Source organism: Lontra canadensis, unplaced genomic scaffold, assembly GCF_010015895.1.
Source record: "Lontra canadensis isolate GAN:19392208 unplaced genomic scaffold, GSC_riverotter_1.0 scaffold57, whole genome shotgun sequence".
NCBI lineage: Eukaryota > Metazoa > Chordata > Mammalia > Carnivora > Mustelidae > Lontra > Lontra canadensis.
Window position 1 is genome coordinate 1,640,786 of NW_022631051.1, and position 18,028 is coordinate 1,658,813.

Below are 18,028 nucleotides of genomic sequence, written 5' to 3' on the forward strand. Positions count from 1 at the left end.
AAATTATCCACAAAAAAATTAAATTTTAATTAGGGCTGACTTTGTCAGAAACAATAGTAAAAGACAATGCATAAGATTTTTCAGAGTACTGAAAAAAAAATTACTAAAAACCCCAAAATGCATACCAAAAGTGACTATCTTATGTTTATAATGGTGGTGTCTTTATTACTAACAGTTCATCATAAAAAGAAATTCCAAGTATGCATTTAGGAAGTGAAAAAATAACTCCCCCCCCCAAAATATCTGAAAGCAAGAAGGAATCATGATCAAAGAAATTTTGAATATATGGCAAACCTAAAAATTTGTAATGAGAAAAACAATGAAACTACAAAAATTACATTGGTATTCAAGGGTCTTTAAAGACAAGATTGAATTTATATATATAATCTAGAGGTAAGGTGACCAGAAATAAAGGGTTCTAGGCCTTTCTGTTATATATTATGTTATTAACAAAAATATTCTGTACTAGGGGCACCTGGGTGGCTCAATGGGTTAAAGCCTCTGCCTTCTGCTCAGGTCAGGATCCCAGGATCCTGGGATTGAACCCTGCATTGGGCTCTCTGCTCAGCAAGGAGCCTGCTTCTTCCTCTCTCTGCCTGCCTCTCTGCCTACTTGTGATCTCTGTCTGTCAAATAAATAAATAAAATCTTAAAAAAAAAATCCTGCACTAACAGCACATAGATAAGCAGTACAATAGAGTATCAAGTCTAGAAGTAAATCTAAATACCTAAAGGATTTTAGTGTATTGTATATTGTGGTGTATGTCAAAAATGAACAGAAAAATGGGCTATTAATGAATGACATTGGGACAATTAGACATGATGGAGAAATAGAGTGAATTCTCATTAAAATTAAATTCCAAGTAGGTCAAATATTTAAGTATAAAAAATAAACCATAAAACACTAAAAGAAAATAGGAGATAATTTTTTCTAATCTTCAGCTAATAAATAACTTTCTATCCATGACCCAATCTAGAAAACATTAAAGAAAAAAAGCTGATGAACTGAATTCCATAAATATAAAATACTGTCTGGTGAAAAAAGTTAAAAAAAATAAAATTATTGAGAAAATATATGTGCAGTATATATAAAAGTCAAAAGGAAATAAAACTTCCTTGAGTGTTAAAATTTCCTAGAAATTTCTTAGAAAACATACAGAAAAAGATGAACAACACAATGGGAAATAGACCAAGGATATGAAAAATTAGTTTGACAGTACAGGAAATATAAATAATCCTTAAATGTGAGAGATGTTCAACTGATTTGATAATAAAGAAAATGCAAAATTATAACTATAGTATGACACAATTTTTAGTCATTTGATAAACATCCAAAAGGTTCAGCCATTTGGTAAATATCCAAATGTTATCCAAAACAAACTTGAAAAGTTTAGGCAAAAACAGGCATTCTCTTACATTGCTTATGGAAATGTAAATTGGCACTCCTCTTACTGAGAAAAATTCGGCAAAGCTATCAATATTTAAAAGATATATAACTTGTGGAATGGCTGGATGGCTCAGTCGGTAGAGCATGTGACTTGATCTTGGGGTTGTGAGTTCAAGCCTCATGCCACACATATAGCTTATGTTAAAAAGAATTAATAAAATTTAAAATGTGTATTGGCTGATTTCCATTACCATGTTTACAAAGGTAATCATATTCAATATATTTTTTAAAAAACATATACAACTTGTAACCCTTTACTACTACTTCTGGGACTTTATTTTAGAAGCATAATATTTTTCATTTTAGCATTATATTAATGACAAAAGAATGAGAAAAATTTGGATATCTATAGTTGTCAGATTAAAAGAAATTTATAGGATAAAATATTGTACAGCAGTAAAATAAATGAAGTTCTTTATATGTTAATTTGGAAAGTGTTGAAGGATTTTTGTTGTAAAAACAAAATACAGTATGTATATTATGCAACCTTGTTATGAAAGTAATAAAATTAAGAATATGTAGTTCTAGGAGGAGGAGAAAAGATGGTGGAGGAGTAGGGGACCCTATTTCAACTGGTCCCCTGAATTGAGGTGGATATCTACCAGACCATTCTGAACACCAATGAAATCAGCCTGGGATATAAGAAGATATATCTGGATCTCTACAAACAGAATATGTCTGCTGGCTGGTATTGAGGTATGAAGCATGGAGCTGTGATTCTGCTGCCCAATACCAGAAGATAAATGGAAAGAGGAGGGAGTCTCTGGGATCTTGTGCTGGAGCACAGAAGCCTCCCACACTGGGGACTGGGCACAGACTTACAGACAGGTAGTGATAGGGAAAGGACTTTAGGGCAGCCCCCAGACTGAAACCTGGAGCATTGGGGCCATGCATGTCAACTGGGGGCGGCTTGCAGTTTCAGAAGCACAAAGGAGAGAGACGTGCTCAGACCTGGAAGCAAGGTCTGGGAGTGCTGCTGTGTGGCACATGACCCAGGATACTACAGTTTTTAGCAGCACAGAAGTGGAGACAGTGTGGCCTGGAAGGCCAGTGAAGAGTAAGTGGTGATCTCTCTGGCCTGAGACAGAGGTTTGGATAAGGTCTCTTCTGTTCTGATTCTCAGAAGAGACAAGGAAAACCACCAGAGAAAGCCACCAGAGAAACAAAGCCCCCAAAACCCATTTTCACTGAGCCCATCTCCCCCCGACAGGGGGCAGGGCAACTCTGCCCAAACAGGGTTACCATAGTAATAGTGTGGCAGGCCTCTCCCCCAGAAGACAGGCTGGAAGTACAAGAGGCCAACAACCCTAAGGTCCCTATAAAACAGGTGCATCTTGGTTGGGTTGGGGTCAACCAACCTCTCAACAGAATGACTAAGAGGAGGAACCCCCAACAAAGGAAAGATTCAGAGACTATGTCCTCTGCCACAGAACTAATGGATATGGATATAAACAAGATGTCAGAAATTAACTTCAGAGTTAAATTATCAAGGCAATATCAAAGTTTGAAAAAAATATTACTGACAATATATAATCTCTAAGGGCAGAAATGAGATCTAAACAGGTTGAACCTAAAAATGCTATGAATGGAAGGTAAACAGGATATTCTGACTGCCACAGGTAAATGAGGACGAAGAATGAATTAGTGAGATAGTTAGTGAGATAGAGAATAAGATGATAGAAAATAAGGAAATTGAGGTTCATGGGAAAAACAAATTAAAATACCAGGAATCAAACTAAGAGAGACTAGTGACTCAATGCAACAGAAAATCAGAATTATTGGGATTGCTGAGTGGGTGGAGAGAGAGAGAGGTCTAGAGATATATTTGAGTAAATCATAGCTGAGGATTTCCCTAATCTGGGTAAGGAAACGGACATTTGTTTCCAAGAGGCAGAGAGGACCCCTCCCAAGATCAATGAGAACAGACTGATGCCATGACATTTAATAGTATACTTTGCAAATCTGAGATCTAAGCAACAATCTTGAAAGCAGCAGTGGGGAAGAGATTTCTTATGTACAGAGGGAGGAATATCAGAATAATGTCAGACCTGTCTACAGAAACCTGGCAACACAGAAAGGGCTGGCAAGACATATTCAGGGTACTAAATGAGAAGAACATGCAGACACAGATACTTTATCCAGCTAGGCTCTCATTCAGAATGGATGGAGTAAAGGAGCTTCCAAGTCCACAGAAACTGAGAGAATATGTGACCACCAAGCCGAGCCTGTAATAAATATTAAGGGGATTTCTATACAAGGAGAAAGACCCCAAGAGCAATATAGAACAGAAATTTACAGAGATAATCTGTAGAAACAAGGACTTCACAGGCAGCATGATGACAATAAAATCGTTTCTTTCAATAATCACTCTCAATGTGAATGGCCTAAATGCTCTCATATGCTGTCTACAAGAAACTCATTTTGAACCTAAACATCCAGTCATCCAGACTGAAAGTGAGGGATGAAGAATAATTTACCATGCTATTAGACCACAAAAGAAAGCTGGGTAACAATTCTCATATGAGACAAATTGGGTTTTAAACTAAAGAGTGTAGTTAGAGATACAGAAGGACACTATAGCATGCTTTAAGGTCTATCCAACAAGAGAATCTAAAAATTATAAATACACTGGACCAGATGGACCTCATAGATATATACAGAACATTCAGCCCTAAAACAAGATTATACTCATTCTTCTCGAGTACGTGTGGAATTTTTTCCAGAATAGACCACATACTGGATCACAAATCAGGTCTCAACTGATACCAAAAGACTGAGATTTTTCCTTGCGTATTCTCAGACCACAATGCTTTGAAACTAGAACTCAGTCACAAGAAAATATTTGGAAGAAATTTAAACACTTGGAAGCTAAAGACCATCCTGCTTGAGAATGAATGTTTCAGTCAACTAGGAAATCAAAGAACTTAAACAATTCATGGAAACCAAGGAGAATGAAACCACATTGGTCCAAAACATGTGTAATACTACAGAGGTGATCCTAAGGGGGAAATACATAGCCAAACAAGCCTCACTCAAAAAAAAAAAAAAAAAAAAAAGGACAATCCTGAATACACAAATTAACTTTACACCTTAAATTACTGGAGGAAAAACAACAACAACAAATAAAGCTTAAGCCACGTACAAGAAGAGAAATAATTAAGATTAGATCAGAGATCAATGAATTAGAAACCAGAAATACAGTAGACCAGATTAATGAAACTAGAAGCTGGTTCTTTGAAAGAATTAATAATCGATAACCACTGGCCAGACTTATCCAAAAGAAAAGGGACACAAATTAATAAAATTATGAATGAAAAGAGAGAGATCATGACTAACACCAATAGAAATAGAAATAATTATTAGAAATTATTATCAACAACTATACACCAATAAATTAAGCAACCTGGAAGAAATGGATGCCTTCCTGGAAACTTATAAACTACCAAGACTAAAGCAGGAAGAAATTGACAACATTAATAGACCAATAACCAATAACAAGATTGAAGCAGTGATCAAAAACCTCCCAAAAAAATAAGAGTCTGGAGCCTGATGGATTCCCTGGGGAATTCTACCAAACATTTAAAGAAAAAATACCTATTCTCCTGAAGCTTTTTCAAAAAATAGAAACAGAAGGAAAACTTCCAAACTCATTATATGAGGCCAGCATTACCTTGATCCCAAAACCAGGCAAAGACCCCATCAAAAATAATTTTACAGGCTAATATCCCTGATGAATATGGATGCCAAAATTCTCAACAAGATCCCAGCTAAAAGGATCCAATAGTACATTAAAAGAATTATCCATCATGACCAGGTGGAATTTATCCCTGGGATGCAAGGGTGGTTTAACATTCACATATCAATTAGAGTGATAGAACACATAAATAAGAGACAAGAAACACATGATCTTCTCAATTGATCCAGAAAAAGCATTTGACAAAATACAGCATCCTTTCCCAATGAAAACTCTTCAGACTGTAGGGATAGAGGGAACATTCCTCAATTTCATAAAAACCATCTATGAAAAGCCAACAGCAAATATCTTTCTCAATGGGGAAAAGCTAAGAGCCTTTCCCTTAAGATCAGGAACACAACAAGAATGCCTATTCTTGCCACTATTGTTCAACATAGTGCTAAAAGTCCTAGCAACAACAACCAGACAACAAAAAGAAATAAAAAGTATTCAAATTGGCAAAGGAAAAAGTCAAACCATCTCTCTTCACAGAGGACATGATACTTTATGTGGAAAATGTGAAAGACCCCACCCCCAAATTGCTGGAAGTCATATAGCAACTCAGTAATGTGGTAGGATACAAAATCAATGCACAGAAATCAGTTGCTTTCCTATACACTTACAATGTAATTGTAGAAAGAGAAATTAGGGAATCAATTCCATTTATAATAGTACCAAAAAACTTAAGATACCTTGGAATAAACATAACCAAAGAGGTAAAGGATCTATACCCTAGAAACTACAGAACATTTATGAAAGAAATTGAAGAAGGCACAAAAATATGGAAAAACATTCCATGCTCATGGATCAGAAGAAAAAACTTTGTTAAAATGTCTATGCTGCCCAGAGCAATCTCTACTTTCACTGCTATCCTGATCAACATACCAATGGCATTTTTCAAAGTGCTGGAACAAACAACCCCCAAATTGGTATGGAACCAGAAAAGACCCTGAATTGCCAAGGAAATATTGAAAAAGAAAAACAAATCTGGTGTCATAACATTGCCTGATTTCAAGCTATATCACAAAGATGTGATCACCACGACAGCATGGTACTGGCACAAAAATAGACACATAGATCAATGGAACAGAATAGAGACCCCAAATATGGACCCTCAACTCTATGGTCAACTAGTCTTCAACAAATCAGGAAAAAATATCCAAAGTCTCTTCAACAAATGGTGCTGGGAAAATTGGACAGCTAGATACAGAAGAATGAAACTTTACCATTCTCTTACATCATAGACAAAGATAAATTCTAAATGGATGAAAGACCTCAATGTGAGACAGAAATTCATCAAAATCCTACAGGAGAACATAGGCAGTAACCTTTTCAACATGGGCCACAGCAACTTCTTTCAAAACACATCTCCAAAGGCAAGGGGAAAAAAAGTGAAAATGAACTTATTGGACTTCATCAAGATGAAAACCTTCTGCACAGCAAAAGAAACAGTCAGCAAAACAAAGAGACAACCCCCGGAATGGGAGAAGGTATTTGCAAATGGCACTACAGATAAAGGGCTGGTATAATATCTATAAGGAACTTCTCAAACTCAATACCCAAAAAACAAGTAATCCAATCAAGAAATGGGCAGAAGACATTAACAGACACTTACCCAAAGAAGACATACAAATGGCTGACACATGAAAAAACGCTCTACATCATTATCCATCAGGGAAATTCAAATCAAAACAACACTAGATATCATCTTACACCAGTTAGAATGGCAAAAATTGACCAGATAAGAAACAAAAAATGTTGGAGAGGTTTTGGAGAAAGGGCAACCTTCTTACACTGTTGATGGGAATGCGAGTTGGTGCAACCACTTTGGAAAACAGTGTGGAGATTCCTCAAAAAGTTAAAAACAGAGGTATCCTCTAACCTGACAACTGTACTACCGGGCATTCATCCCAAAGATCCAGATGTAGTGAAAAGAAGGGCCATATGCACGCCAATGTTCATGGCAACAATATTCACAATAGCCAAACTGTGGAACGAGCTGAGATGCCCTTCAACAGATGAATGGGTAAAGAAGATGTGGTCCATATCTACAGAGGGATATTACTCAGCCATCAGAAAGGATGAATACCCAACATTTGCATCAACATGGATGGAACTGAAGGAGATTATGCTAAGTGAAATAAGTCAAACAGAGAAAGACAATTATCATATGGTTTCACTTACTTGTGGAGCATAAGGAATAGCATGAAGAACATTAGGAGAATGAAGGGGAAAATGAAGGGGGTGAAATTGGAAGGGAAGACAAACCATGAGAAACTATAGACTTCTGGAATCAAACTGAGGGTTTTAGAGGTAAGGGGGTGGGGGATTGGTGAGCCTTGATGGGTATTAAGGAGGGCACATATTACATGGAGCACTGTGTGTTATATGTAAACAATGAATCATGGAACACTGCACCAAATACTAATAATATACTGTATGGTGACTAACATAATATAAAAATTACTTAAAAAGAGTAGACACACAAAAGTTCTAGGAAGCACTTGATGGGACAATTTCTAATAAATGGTGAATGGTACACCAAAAAAAAAAAAAAAAAGAATATGTATTTCTATGGATGTCTGGGTTGCTCAGGCTGTTAAGTGTCTGCCTTCAGCTTAGGTCATTATCCCAGGGTCCTGGGATTGAGCCCCATGTTGGGCTCTCTGCTCAGTGGGGATCCTGCTTCTCCTTCTCCCTCTGCCTGCTGTTCCACCTGCTTATGCTCTCTCTCTGTTAAATAACATCTTTTAAAAAGGGGGGGGGACACTTCCTTAAAAATACATTAAAAAGGGAATATGTATTTCTATTTATTATGTAAAGAAAATCTAGAATTCACAGGGAATTATAATAATGGTTATCTACTTTGCAGAAAAAGGATTCAAGAATGACAGGAAAAATGTCTTTGGGAAAAAGACATGGGAGAAATTTAAAATATAAAAGTTAAAACAGAGTTGTTATATTTTTGAAGAATGTAAATGCCTTATATATTTAAAGAAATTCTATTTTAGAAGACTTGTTGCACTGATTTAGAAAAACATAATTGGGCATAAGTCCTATTTACAAGTGGTATGCATATAACAAAAATTTGGAAAGTTTAAATATAAAAAGAAATAAATTTAAAAGGACTGAGATAATATAAAATATCTTCCCAGATCTTAAATTAATAAAAATTAAAATATCTTTTAAAAATCCAAATACTTAATATTAAACAGTATACTTCTAAGAAACTCACAGTTTAAAAAAAAGAAATTACATGAAAGTTTACAAAATATTTTTATTTTATTTTATTTATTTGAGAGAGAGAGAGAGAGAGAGTATGAGTGGGGGCAGGGCAGAGGTAGAGGGACAAGCAGACTCCTAGTTAGTGGGGAGCCAGACATGGGACTCCATCCCAGGACCCTGAGATCATGACTGGAACACAGTTGCTTAACTGACTGAACCACCCAGGTACCCTAACTTTACAAAATATTTTAAGTTTGAAAAAATTAATATTTAATATATAAAATTTGTAAAATTTTGTGAAATTAAAGCACCTCTAAGATAGAAGTAACAATAGGAAATGTTTACAGGAAGGAAATACAAAATTAGAACTTTGCCATGATATAATTTTCAAAAATTAATCAGTGAATTAAGCATCCATCTTAAGAATAACAGATGCTAAATGAGAATGAAAATAATAAAGATAAAACCAGAAATCAATGAAATAGGAAAACAAAACAAAACAAAAAAACTAATGAAACAAAAAGCTAAGTACTTGAAGAAGGTGATGAAACTAGTTATTAGAAAACTGAGCTGACATTGAATCACAGTTGACAGAGGAAGAAACTTGTGCTATGAATCTAACCAAGTTTATTGCCCATTAAATATTATGATGTTCCACAGGATTCAAATAAGAACTCATATTTTTGTGTGTCAACTATACTTCAATTTAAAAAATAATAATTTTTATAAAATGGGATGAGATAGACATACAATTGGATGTGTATCTATGATTTTTGTAAATTATATATATAATATATAATGTACATATAGTGTATTTGCTTAGAATATGTGAGTCATTCTAAACTTTTTGCTGTTTTAGAGAAGAAAGAAAAGGGTAGAAAAAAGGTAGAAAAATTCTATGAGGAAATAATGGCTGAAAACATCCCATCTATAAAAGTTGAAGAAGCTCAGTGAAGCCCAAACACCTTAATCCAGGCTCAGACAAATCATAATCAAACATAATCAAATCAGAATTTTTGCTTCTGTGCTCATGAGGAATATTTGCCTGCAGGTTTTTTTTTTTTCTTTCTTTTTTTCTTTTGTTTATTTTTGTTTTTGTTTTCATTTTTGTGGTGTCTTCATCTGGTTTTGGAATCAGGGTAATTCTGGCCTCCAAGAATTTATTTGTAAGCTTTCCTTCCTCTCCTATTTTTGGAATAGTTCTAGGAGAATAGCTAAGTCTTCTTTGAATGCTTGGTTGAATTCACATGTGAATCCATCTGATCTTGTACTTTAATTTTTTGACAGTTTTTTGATTACTGATTCAATTTTGTCACTAGTAATTGGTCTGTTCAGATTTTCTATTTCTTCCTGATTGTTTTGGAAGATTGTGCATTGTATGTTGTATGTATTGTATGTCATATGTTTGGAAGATGTAGGAATTTACAGATTTCTTCTAAGTTGCCCAGTTTGTTGATGTACACTTTTTCATAGTATTCACCTATAATTTTTTTTTTTTTTATTTCTCTGGCTTAATTTTACTTCTCCTGTCTTGTTTCTGATTTTGAGTCCTTTCTCTTTTTTTTCTGAAGAGTTTAGCTAAGGGTTTAACAATTTTTATCTTTCAAAGAAACAGCTCTCAGTTTCATTGATTTTCTTTCTTCTTTTTCTTTTTTATTATCTCTATGTCATTTATTTCTGCTCTGATATTTATTATTTCCTTCCTTTTGCTCACCTAGGGCTTTGTTTTTCCTTTTCTAATTCCTTTAGATATAAAGTTAGCTTTTTTTTTTTTTTTAAGGTGGACCTGTATCAGTATATATTTATCTCTTAGAACTGCTTTCACTCCATCCCAAAGATTTTGGACTGTTGTTTTCATTTTCATTTATCTCTATGTATTCTTTCTATTTATTCTCCAATTGCTTCATTAATTCCTTTACTGGTTTAGTTTTATGTTGTTTAGCTGCCATGTGTTTGCGGGTTTTTCTTTTTCTAGTGTTTTCCCTCTATGAGTCTTTTCTAGTTTCCTACTGTTGTGGTTGGAAAAGGTGTATGGTATGATCTCAATCTTTAATTTATTGAGGCTTCTTTTGCGGCCTATGATGTAATCTATTCTGTAGAATGTTCCATGGGCAGTTGAACAGAATGGGTATTCTGTTGTTTTTGGATGGGATGTTTTGTATGTATTTCTTATGTTCATCTTGTCTAATGTTTTATTCAAAGTCACTATGTTCTTGTTGATTTTTTGCCTGGGTGGTGCTTCCATTAATGTAAGTGGAGTATCAAAGTCTTCTACTATTATTGCATTGCCATCAGTTTCTCTCTTTATACTTGTCAATATTTACTTCATGTATTTAGGTACACCAGTGTTGGGTATGTAGTGTACGTATTTATAGTTGCCTATCCACTTGTTGGATTGGTCCTATTATCATTACATAATGCCCTTGTCTCTTATTATAATCTTTATTTAAAGTGTATTTTGGGGGCTCCGTATGGCATCATCAGTTGAGTGTCTAATTCTTGGTTTCAGCTCAAGAGTTTCTCCCACTGCCCTTCCCCTCTGAATGCTCTCTCTCTCTCTCTCAAATAAATAAATAAATATATTTTTTTTAAAGGTCTATTTTTTTTTTTTTTTTGTATAAGTTTTGCTACCCTGGCATTTTTCACTTTCATTTGAATGGGAAATGTTTTTCCATTCTTTCACTTTGTCTGTATGTGTCTTTTGGACTGAGACAAGTCTTGTAGGCAGCATATAGATGGGTCTTGTTTTTATCCATTCTGTTACTTTACATCTTTTGATTGGAACATTTAGGCCATTGACATTGAAAGTAATTATTGATAGGCATGTACTTATTGCCATTTGTTTTCTGTGTGGGTTTTTTTTTTTTTTTTTGAAGTTCTTCTCTGTTCCTTTCTTCTTTTCTTGCTCTCCTTCCTTGTGTTTGATATGATCCTAACTATTATATTTGGCTTTCTTTCTCTTTATTTTTTGTGTATCTATTATAGGTTTTAGTTTATGGTCACTATGAGGTTCTTACATAATATCCTAAATATACAACAGTCTATATTAAGTTGAAGGTCATTTAAGTTCAAACACATTTTAAGAAACAAGCTGCTTCTTTTTAACTTCCTCATCCACATTTCATGTATATGCCATCATATTTTACATCCCCTTCAAAATTTTCTCACATCTAATTATGGCCATTTCTTTTCCACTTAAAGAAATCCTTTTAGCATTTCTTGTAAAGCTGGTTTAGTGGTGATAAACTCCTTTTTTTTTCCCCCTGGCCTGGGAAACCATCTCTCATTTAATGATGAATGATAATCATGTTGAGTAGAGTACTCTTGGTTGTAGTTTTTTTTCCTTTAAGTACTTTGAATATACCATTCCATTTTCTTCTGACCTGTAGAATTTCTGCTAAAAATCAGCTGATAGTTTTATAAGATTTGCCTTGTAGGTAATTTTTGCTTCTCCCCTGCTGTTTTTAAAATTCTCTCTTTATCTATAACATTTAACGTTTTAGTTATTATGTGTCTTGTTATAGACCTGTTTGGAACTCTGTATTTCTTTAACCTATGTCAATTTCCTTCCCTAGGTTAGGGAGGTTTTCAGCTATTATTTCTTCAAATAGGTTTTCTACCCCTTTCTCTCTCTTCCTCTTCTGGGACCTCTATAATGCAGATGTGTGTTTGCTTCATTTTGTCTAAGAGATCCCTTAACTTATCCTCATTTTTAAAGTCTTTTCTCTTTTGCTGCTTATTTTGTGTTTTCTAATACCCTGTGTGCCAGATTTCTGGTACATTCTTCTCCATCTGCTAATCTACTATAGATTTCATCTAGTGGATTTAAAAAAAAATTTCATTTACTGTATTTTTCAATGCTAATTCCATTTTTTTCTCTCTCATGATGACCTCACTTTTATTTTTTTATTAAGGTATAGCTGACATACAATATTACATTGGTTTCAGGTATATAACACACAATTTAACAATTATACACATTATGAGATGCTCACACAGTATAGTTACCATTAGTTGCCTTACAAATTTATTAGTGTTATTATTAATTATATTCCCTATGGTATACTTTCCATCCCTGTGAATTATTATTTTTTATTAATCATTTTTTTAAATTTTCAGCATAACAGTATTCATTGTTTTTGTACCACACCCAGTGCTCCATGCAATCACTGCCCTCTCTAATACCCACCACCTGGTTCCCCCAACCTCCCACCCCCCCCACCTCTTCAAACCCTTTAGATTATTTTTCAGAGTCCATAGTCTCTCATTGTTCACCTCCCCTTCCAATTTCCCCCAACTCCCTTCTCCTAACTCCCCATGTCCTCCATGCTATTTGTTATGCTCCACAAATAAGTGAAACCATATGATAATTGAGTCAATTATCTAATTCCATTTTTATATTTGCAATATCTATTAAAGGTCTCACTAGTTCTTGGACTCTACTCTCTAGACTGGTGAGCATATTTATATTCATTAAATTATTTCTCAGGTATTTTGCTTTTCTCTATTTCCTTTAGTACATTTTCTGAGCTTTTTGTCTTATTCTTTCTTTTGAAACATATTCGTCTGTCTCTCCATTTGGCTTGACTTTCTGTGTTTGTTTCTAGGATTAGGCAGGGCAACTACTAAATTTAAGGAATGGGAAAAAAAGAAAAATAAACTTAACTACACTGTGTGTGCTTGGTGAATTTCACTGGCTTGCTGGAGCTGTGGCTGGTGTGGGCTGAGGTTCCCAGGGCTCTCCAGTCCGTGGTGGTGCCCTGGCAGAAGAGCTAAGGCTAAAGTACATGCAAACCAGGTTGCCTAGGGTTTTCTACATTGACAGAGATCTGGCAGGGCAGCTAAAGCTTAAGAATTGGGTGCAAGTTGGACTGTCTTATGGTGGTTTGCACCAGGGGTGCCTTGGCTAAGTGATAGAGCTGAAACTAATATTATTGGGAGTGTTTGTGGCACTCTGTGCAGGTGGTGTCCTGGAAGGGCAGCTGAAACAAATGCATGCATGGGCTTGAGGTTCCCAGGGGGCTCTGCACAGAGTATGCCCCAGCAAAGTGGCTGGATCTGAAGATGTCAGCCAGGAGGTTCTGGGGGTACTCTCCACTGTGAGTGTCCTAGAAAGGAATCTAAAGCCAAAGTAATGTGGTCCTGGAGTGCTCTGGGGTACATTGCATCTGTTTCACCTTGATACAAGGTCTGGAACAAGAGTTGTCCTGATGGGCACTGCCCTATTGATACTTTGGTGGTATGGCTGGGACTAGTGTGGACTAAGGGCCCAGGGTTCACTGAGGCGGCAGGCCTAGTAGGGTGCCAGGATTGTGCACTGGTCTGTGCTTTTCAAGGTTGGGGGGGCAGTGTAGATGGTATCTATTAGTCCTTCTCACCTGGAGAGTGTTCCAGAAGCTCCCCCTGCTGTTTGGCAGAATTCTAGGGCTAGCTCTTTTATATGTTAGTTATTCTCTTATTTATCTATTGTATGCATGTGTGTTGAAAGAATCTTTCTTTTTTAAAAAAATTTAAATATAATAAACCAACATATAGTTAAAACACAGCTTTTTCTCTGTGTCCCAATGCAACCTGGGTTGATATGGGTTTGTGGGACCCAGGTTCACTGAGGTAGCAAGCTATCTATGGTAACCTGCTCCTGCTCTGGTCTGCACATCTGTAGTGGATATCTTGTCATTCTCTAGTCCTTCTGACCTGGAGAGTGTTCCTGCAGCTCCTCCAACCATTTAGCAGTGTTAGTGCTGACTCTTATATTCCAGTTGCTCATTTAAACATAGCTCTTTTTTTTTTTTCTTCCCCTGTACCTAAGGACAGAGGAATCTGTTCCTAGTCCCTCAGAACTATCCCTTCCCACTACCATTCACAGCACTGGGGTTAAGTATTTCCTTCTTTACCATGTCTCTGTCTCTCTTGCTGTTCTTGTTGTCATTTTATCTTCTGTTGTGCAGAAAATAATCAATCAGTTTACAGTTCTCCTTCAGGAAAAATTGTTCTGTAAATGGGTGTAATTTGGTGTGATCCATGGAAATGATTTGGACCAGAACCCCTGAGAATAGATTTTTTTTTTAACGATCCCATTATATGATGTCTAGAAGACACAACCTTCAAATATGAAAAATGTAAGGTAAGCTTATGAAAAAAATAGACTATGAAAATACTAATCAAAAGAAAACTGAAGTGACATCAACAAATTGTGGACTAGGAAGCTCCACATTCTTCTTTCTCCACAGAACCTTTAAAAAAAACAGACATCTGAAACAACTTTGTAGAATTCCTGAAAAAAAGTCAAAGGTTCACTGAAACCAAGAAAATGCCCAATGAAAAAGAAGTCATATTCAATACGAAAGAAATATTTTCTGATGTTTTTACTCTGATCCCACTCTGCCCTTAGCATGATGGCAAAATTGGTCTGGTACAGGTTGCAGCCAAAGTCCAAGTCCCCCCAAGCCCCACCCTGAAAAACAGAGATTGTAGAGCAGAATTTATTGATGAATCATTGTGTATATCTTCTGTAGTCTGTCTGAGGGATACCTGAAGTACTGATACAAGGCATTCACTAAACATAAGCAGAAAAATAGGCAGTAAAAGTGGTAGAAAGAACTCATAAAAGCCACAAGGCATATTATCAACCTCCAGATACCTAGGGCAAAGATCACAGGTAAAGAGATAAAATGGTCTATCTAAGGCCTAGAGAAGCTGGAGTGAGACTCTAGGAAATTAGGACATTTCAAAGTAACTGGGTGTATAGAGAATCCAGTCATACGCCTAGACAAGATGTGTGTTCAGAAAAGTCCTGAGGAGATATTAAACTTTCACCTCAGGCTGATCTCTGGGTACAGAGCAAGCCTAGGAAAGTGGCTAATGAGTTCTCCAGCACAGAGCCAAACTGCAGTGTTGGAAAGACGACTATTCTTTTTGTTCTTTGGCATTTGTAAATTTTGTTTACCATATGTCTATCTTGGCATTAAAGTAAAATTATGTCAAAACATTAGCTGAACACAAATGATACTTTAGTGTTCACAAATTACAATAAATAGTCTGTGCAAAAATTGTTTAGAAAAGTTTCAAAACAAATAGACTACTGCAAACTTCAACAATAAAAGAAAAATCCTAAGGAAGGATGAAAATCTGATCTTCAGGTTACCACATTAAAACATTCAAATGCCCAATTTTCATAAAACAACAAAAAATATCAACACACATAAAGAAACAGAAAAAAATATAATTCATTAAAAGCAACAAAATAAACAGAAACTATCCCTGAGGAATTCCAGACATCAGATTTACTACATGAAGACTTTAAAACAACTGTCTTAAATATGCTCAAAGAGCGAAGGGAAAATGTGGACAGAAAACTATAGAGTAAATCAGAAAACTAATATATGAACAACATTAAAATATCAACAAAGAGAGAGAAATTATTCAAAGAAACCAAACTGAAATTCTGGGGCTGAGAAGTAAAATAACTGAAATGAAAATTTCACTAGAAGGGTTTAACAGTAGACTTGAGCAAGAAGAAAGAATAAGCAAAAGTAAGCATGGGTCAATTGAAATTGAGTCTGAGGAGCAGATAAAAAGGAAAAAGTGAAAGAGCCCAAGAGACTTGTCAAACACCATCAAGTAGACCAACTTAAAAATTATGAAGTCCTATAAGGAGAAGGAAGTGAAAATGGGGTGGGAAGATTATCTGAGGAAATAATGTCTGAGAACATTCCAAATGTGATGAAACATGTGAACCTATAAACAGAACACGCATAATAAATTCCAAGTAGGATAATTCAAAGAGACCAACACAAAGGCACATTATAATGAAACTGTTGACAAAGGTAGACTCTTGAAAGCAGTAAGAAAAAACTGACTCTTTATATACAAGTGACATCCAATATTATTATCAACTGATTTCTCATCATAAATAGATTCCAGAAGGTTTGAGATGATATATTTGAATTCCTGGAGGCAAAAAAGCCTATCAACCAGCTCTATGTTCAACAAAACCATCCTTCAAAAATGAGAGAGAAATTAATACACTTCCAGATAAACAAAAGTTGAGGCAGTTCTACAACTTTCTGTAAGAAATGCTAAAGAGAGTCCTTCTGGTTGAACTAAAGGACAAGATAGCTTCTACTAAATTCTACTAAACATTTAAAGATGAATGAACACAATTCCTTCTTAAACTCTTCTTAAAAACTGAATAGGAGCAGTCACTAACTCATTCTGTGAGCCCAGCTTTGCCCTGATATTAAAGCCAAAGATACTGTAAGAAAACTACAACTAAATAACCATTATGAATATTGGTAAAAAGTCCTCAACAAAATACTATCAAATTCATGATATTGAATTCATGAATTGAATTCATGAACTTATTAAAAGGATTAATTGAATTCATGAACTTACTAAAGGGATTATACACCAGGACCAAGTGGCATTTATTTTTGAAACAAAAAGATGGTTTAGAACACAAAAGTAAACAATGTAATATACCACATTAATATGTGGTAAAGGGGAAAACACTTGATCACATCAATTGGTACAGAAAAAGCATTTGATGAAATTCAATACTTTCAGGTAAACAGTAGTGCAATCGCTGGGTCATAGGGTAGTTCAGAGTGGCTGTACTGGCTTTCATTTCCACCAACAGTTGAAGAGGGCTGCCTTTTCTCAACGTCCTCACCAACATCTGTCATTTCCTGACTTGTTTTTTTAATTGTAGCCATTCTGACTGTTGTGAGGTGGTATCTCATTGTGGTTTTGATCTGTATTTTCTTGATGCCAACTGATGTGGAACATTTTTCCACGTGTCTATTGGCCATCTGAATGTCTTCTTTGGAGAAATGTCTGTTCATGTCTTCTGTGTACTTCCTGATTGGATTATTTGCTTTTTGAGTGTTGAACTTGATAAGTTCTTTGTAAATTTTGGATACTAACCCTTTATCTGATACTAACCCTTTATTTGTAGGTTATCTTTTGGTTTTGACAACTGTTTCCTTTGTTGTGCAAAAGCTTTTTATCTTGGAGTTCCAATAGTTCATTTTGGCCTTTGTTTTCCTTGCCTTTGAAGACATGTCTAGCAAGAAGTTGCTGCAGCTGAGGACAAAGAGGTTCTGCCTGTGTTCTCCCCTAGGATTTCGGTGGATCCCTGTCTCACATTAGGTCTTTGATCGATTTTGAGTTTATTTTTGTATATAATGTAAGCAAATGGTCTAGTTTTATTCTTCGGCATGGGGCAATTTTCCCAACACCCTTTGTTGAAGAAACTGTCTTTTTTTCCATTGGACATTCTTTCCTGCTTTGTGAAAGATTAGTTCACCACAGAGTTGAGAGTCCATTTCTGGGTTCTTCATTCTGCTTCATTGATCTATATGTCTGTTTTTGTGGCAGTACCATACCATCTTGATGATTGCAGCTTTGTAATATAGCTTGAAGTCCACCACTGTAATGACACAAGCTTTGGTTTTCTTTTTCAACATTCCTTTCACTATTTGAGGTCTTTTCAGGTTCCATACAAATTTTTGGATTATTTCTTCCAGCGCTGAAAAAAAGCTGAAGGTATTTTGATAGGGATTGCACTGAATGTATAGATTGCTTTAGGTAGCATAGACATTTTAACAACATGTTCTTCCAATT